This window comes from Rana temporaria, chromosome 8, assembly GCF_905171775.1.
Source record: "Rana temporaria chromosome 8, aRanTem1.1, whole genome shotgun sequence".
Classification (NCBI taxonomy): domain Eukaryota; kingdom Metazoa; phylum Chordata; class Amphibia; order Anura; family Ranidae; genus Rana; species Rana temporaria.
The window spans coordinates 1,182,763-1,188,843 of NC_053496.1; positions in this window are offsets into that span (position 1 = coordinate 1,182,763).

Genomic DNA, 6,081 nt, shown 5'->3' on the forward strand with positions numbered 1-6,081 from the left:
CAATGCAGTGGGGGAAGGGGGTGGGGGAAATTACAGGAGTGTTGCCTCAGGTGTCTCTTCTTGCAGCAGCTGAATGTCAGGGGGGGACCCGGCTTTCAGCTGCTGCAGGAAGAGACACATAGGACATCATTCCTGTGATTGCCCCACCCCCCTCCCCGCTGCACCAATCCCCTTCCCTGTCCACATCTGATAAACCTTGCTGTGTGCCCTTACCCCATACAAGGGTATCCCCTCATTGGCGGCCCTGCTATCAAGCAGGTGGTATCAGATGTGGGCAGGACAGGGGGGGGTAAATTACAGGAATGATGCACTGTGTGTCTCTTCTTGCAGCAGCTGAAAGTCAGGGGGAGAACCCGGCTTTCAGCTGCTGCAAGAAGAGACACACAGTGCATCATTCCTGCAATTTGCCCCCCCCACATCTGATAAACCCTGCTGTGTGCCCTATACCCACACAGTGGTACCCCCTTATTGGCAGCCCAGCTTTCAAATATCTCATATGAGTACACATGGGTTTATATGATCGCTATCTTATCGACCTGCAAGGGGTTAATAGCCATGTGTGCCGATGGTGTCCAGATTTTTAAAGATGGCGGCTCCATTCTGTGACATCATGACACCAGAATCATCATTTGCAGCCCTGGGCAATGGAGGTGCCCAGGCTTAAGACCTGATCTGTGCCGAGTATGCGCACAACTGCAGCCAAAATAGGCCTGTCGGCGGTAAAGTGCCGCTATTTTTAGTGTGTTGCACCGGTTATAAGGGGAGGTTGAAGGCTGGTATGTTTTTGAGGCATGTGTTGGACCGGCTATGAGGGAAGGTTGGAGGCCAGTATGTTTTTGAGGCGTGTGTTGGACCGGCTATGACGGAGGTTGGAGGCCGGTATGTTTTTGAGGCGTGTGTTGGACCGGCTATGAGGGGAGGTTGGAGGCCGGTATGTTTTTGAGGCATGTGTTGGACCGGCTATGAGGAAAGGTTGGAGGCCAGTATGTTTTTGAGGCGTGTGTTGGACCGGCTATGACGGAGGTTGGAGGCCGGTATGTTTTTGAGGCATGTGTTAGACTGGCTATGAGGGAGGTTGGAGGCCAGTAGGTTTTTGAGGCGTGTGTTGGACCAGCTATGAGGGAGGTTGGAGGCCGGTATGTTTTTGAGGCGTGTGTTGGACCGGCTATGAGGGAGGTTGGAGGCCGGTATGTTTTTGAGGAATGTGTTGGGCCAGCTATGATGGAAGGTTGGAGGCCAGTATGTTTTTGAGGCGTGTGTTGGACCGGCTATGAGGGAGGTTGAAGGTCGGTATGTTTTTGAGGCGTGTGTTGGACCGGCTATGAGGGGAGGTTGGAGGCCGGTATGTTTTTGAGGCGTGTGTTGGACCGGCTATGAGGGAGGTTGGAGGCCGGTATGTTTTTGAGGCGTGTGTTGGACCAGCTATGAGGGGAGGTTGAAGGCTGGTATGTTTTTGAGGCATGTGTTGGACCGGCTATGAGGGAAGGTTGGAGGCCAGTATGTTTTTGAGGCGTGTGTTGGACCAGCTATGAGGGGAGGTTATAGGCCAGTATGTTTTTGAGGCGTGTGTTGGACCGGCTATGAGGGAAGGTTGGAGGCCGGTATGTTTTTGAGGCATGTGTTGGACCGGCTATGAGGGAAGGTTGGAGGCCGGTATGTTTTTAAGGCGTGTGTTGGACCGGCTATGAGGGGAGGTTGGAGGCCGGTATGTTTTTGGAGGCGTGTGTTGGACCGGCTATGAGGGGAGGTTGGAGGCCGGTATGTTTTTGAGGCGTGTGTTGGACCGGACCGGCTATGAGGGGAGGTTGGTATGTTTTTGAGGTGTGTGTTGGGCTGGCTATGAGGGAGGTTGGAGGCCAGTATGTTTTTGAGGCGTGTGTTGGACCAGCTATGAGGGAGGTTGGAGGCCGGTATGTTTTTGAGGCGTGTGTTGCACCGGCTATGAGGGAGGTTGGAGGCCGGTATGTTTTTGAGGCATGTGTTGGACCGGCTATGAGGGGAGGTTGGAGGCCGGTATGTTTTTGAGGCGTGTGTTGGACCGGCTATGAGGGGAGGTTGGTGGCCGGTATGTTTTTGAGGCGTGTGTTGGACCGGCTATGGAGGGGAGGTTGGAGGCCGGTATGTTTTTGAGATGTGTGTTGCACCAGCTATGAGGGGAGGTTATAGGCCAGTATGTTTTTGAGGCATGTGTTGCACTGGCTATTAGTGGCGTAGCGTGGGGGGTGCCAGGGGGGCCACCGCCCTGGGCGCAAAATTTAGAGGGGCGCTGTCACAAGTGTGGAGGGAGCACCAACAACAGATGGAACATAGGCACATATGCATGATGTCACCACTCCAGGCTTTTCTAGTCATTACTTCCCAGGGCTAGAACTGGTGCCAGTAGTAATGGGCGTGCGTACCTAGCAGTAGGACGTACGGCTCCAGACAGGCAGGGTTCTCTACAGGACCAGCGTTTCTCCCTTCCCCCCTTGGCCTCCCTCTTTACCACGCCGGCTTCACTTCCCGGGAGCATTCTAAGGTAAGTCCCTGACTCTCAGGGCTATTTCCACCCCTCCTGGGACCATTTGCGGCCGTCCTTTTCAGGACAAGCCGCGGCGGTGGCCTAACACAGCGGGTAAACATACTGGACGCAGACAGGCTACACTGGGCGCGGAGAGGCTACACTGGGCGCGGACAGGCTACACTGGACGCGGACAGGCTACACTGGACGCGGACAGGCTACACTGGACGCGGACAGACTACACCGGACGCGGACAGGCGACACCGGACGCGGACAGGCTACACCGGACGCGGAGAGGCTACACCGGACGCGGACAGGCTACACTGGGCGCGGACAGGCTACACTGGACGCGGAGAGGCTACACTGGACGCGGACAGGCTACACTGGACGCGGACAGGCTACACTGGACGCGGAGAGGCTACACTGGACGCGGACAGGCTACACTGGGCGCGGACAGGCTACACTGGACGCGGACAGGCTACACTGGACGCGGACAGGCTACACTGGACGCGGAGAGGCTACACTGGACGCGGACAGGCTACACTGGACGCGGACAGGCTACACTGGACGCGGACAGGCTACACTGGACGCGGAGAGGCTACACTGGACGCGGAGAGGCTACACTGGGCGCGGACAGGCTACACTGGGCGCGGACAGGCTACACTGGGCGCGGACAGGCTACACTGGGCGCGGACAGGCTACACTGGGCGCGGACAGGCTACACTGGGCGCGGACAGGCTACACTGGGCGCGGACAGGCTACACTGGGCGCGGACAGGCTACACTGGACGCGGAGAAGCTACACTGGGCGCGGACAGGCTACACTGGACGCGGAGAAGCTACACTGGACACGGAATTTTGGGGTGTCACTCGCTGGAAGCCATAATAATCATCAATATAAAATACATCACTCTGTGTGTAACACATCAATATATACACACCCCATCCCCCCTCTATATACACACACACACAACGCCCCCCTCTATATATACACCCCCCCATCCTCCTCTCTATATACACCCCCCATCCCCCCTCTATATACACACCCCCCATCCCCCCTCTATATACACACCCCCCATCCTCCTCTCTATATACACACCCCCCATCCTCCTCTCTATATATACAACGCCCCCATCCTCCTCTCTATATACACACCCCCATCCTCCTCTCTATATACACCCCCCCATCCTCCTCTCTATATACCCCCCCCATCCTCCTCTCTATATACCCCCCCCCATCCTCCTCTCTATATACCCCCCCCCCATCCTCCTCTCTATATACACACCCCCCATCCTCCTCTCTATATACACCCCCCATCCCCCCTCTATATACACCCCCCCATCCTCCTCTCTATATACACCCCCCCATCCTCCTCTCTATATACACCCCCCATCCTCCTCTCTATATACCCCCCCCCATCCTCCTCTCTATATACACACCCCCCATCCTCCTCTCTATATACACACCCCCCATCCTCCTCTCTATATATACAACGCCCCCATCCTCCTCTCTATATACCCCCCCCATCCCCCCTCTATATACACACCCCCCATCCTCCTCTCTATATACCCCCCCCATCCTCCTCTCTATATACCCCCCCCATCCTCCTCTCTATATACACCCCCCCTCTATATATACACCCCCCCCATCCTCCTCTCTATATACACCCCTCCCATCCTCCTCTCTATATACACCCCCCATCCTCCCCTCTATATACACACACACACAACGCCCCCCTCTATATATACACCCCCCCATCCTCCTCTCTATATACACACCCCATCCCCCCTCTATATACACCCCCCCCATCCTCCTCTCAATATACACCCCCCATCCTCCTCTCTATATACACCCCCCCCATCCTCCTCTCTATATACACCCCCCCTCTATATATACACCCCCCCCATCCTCCTCTCTATATACACCCCTCCCATCCTCCTCTCTATATACACCCCCCATCCTCCCCTCTATATACACACACACAACGCCCCCCTCTATATATACACCCCCCCATCCTCCTCTCTATATATACAACGCGCCCCCATCCTCCTCTCTATATACACCCCCCATCTATATACACACCCCCCATCCTCCTCTCTATATACCCCCCCCATCCTCCTCTCTATATACACCCCCCCATCCTCCTCTCTATATACCCCCCCATCCTCCTCTCTATATACACACCCCCCATCCTCCTCTCTATATACACCCCCCCCCATCCTCCTCTCTATATACCCCCCCCATCCTCCTCTCTATATACACACCCCCCATCCTCCTCTCTATATACACCCCCCCCATCCTCCTCTCTATATACCCCCCCATCCTCCTCTCTATATACACACACCACCCCCCCCTCTATATATACACAACGCCCCCATCCTCCTCTCTATATACACCCCCCATCCTCCTCTCTATATACACACCCCCCCATCCTCCTCTCTATATACACCCCCCACCCTCCTCTCTATATACACCCCCCATCCTCCTCTCTATATACACACCCCCCATCCTCCTCTCTATATACACCCCCCCATCCTCCTCTCTATATACACACCCCCCATCCTCCTCTCTATATACACCCCCCCATCCTCCTCTCTATATACACACCCCCCATCCTCCTCTCTATATACACCCCCCATCCTCCTCTCTATATACACACCCCCCATCCTCCTCTCTATATACACACCCCCCACCCTCCTCTCTATATACACACCCCCCATCCTCCTCTCTATATACACCCCCCCATCCTCCTCTCTATATACACACCCCCCACCCTCCTCTCTATATACACACCCCCCATCCTCCTCTCTATATACACCCCCCATCCTCCTCTCTATATACACCCCCCATCCTCCTCTCTATATACACACCCCCATCCTCCTCTCTATATACACCCCCCATCCTCCTCTCTATATACACCCCCCATCCTCCTCTCTATATACACACCCCATCCTCCTCTCTATATACACACCCCCATCCTCCTCTCTATATACACACCCCCATCCTCCTCTCTATATACACCCCCCATCCTCCTCTCTATATACACACCCCCATCCTCCTCTCTATATACACCCCCCCATCCTCCTCTCTATATACACCCCCCCATCCTCCTCTCTATATACACCCCCCATCCTCCTCTCTATATACACCCCCCATCCTCCTCTCTATATACACCCCCCATCCTCCTCTCTATATACACCCCCCATCCTCCTCTCTATATACACCCCCCCCATCCTCCTCTCTATATACACCCCCCCATCCTCCTCTCTATATACACCCCATCCCTCTATATCTATCACTCTGTGTGTAACACCTCCGCTGAATTTCTGAAATAAATATTCTCTCTGATGATATTTAGGACACACCCCTGTGTATGTTCTCAGCACCAATCATTGGCAGGCGCTCCCCCAGGGAAGGTGTCGCCCGGGACTGGCGGAGGCTCCAGAGAGGACATGCTGCTGAAAGATCGGGGGGGGGGGGGGGGAGGGGTACCTAAAGGGAACATTGGAAAACAAACACACAGGAGCCGCCATAACATGGATGCGAGCTTCCAGGGATTTCACCTTCACCCCCCGGGAATCA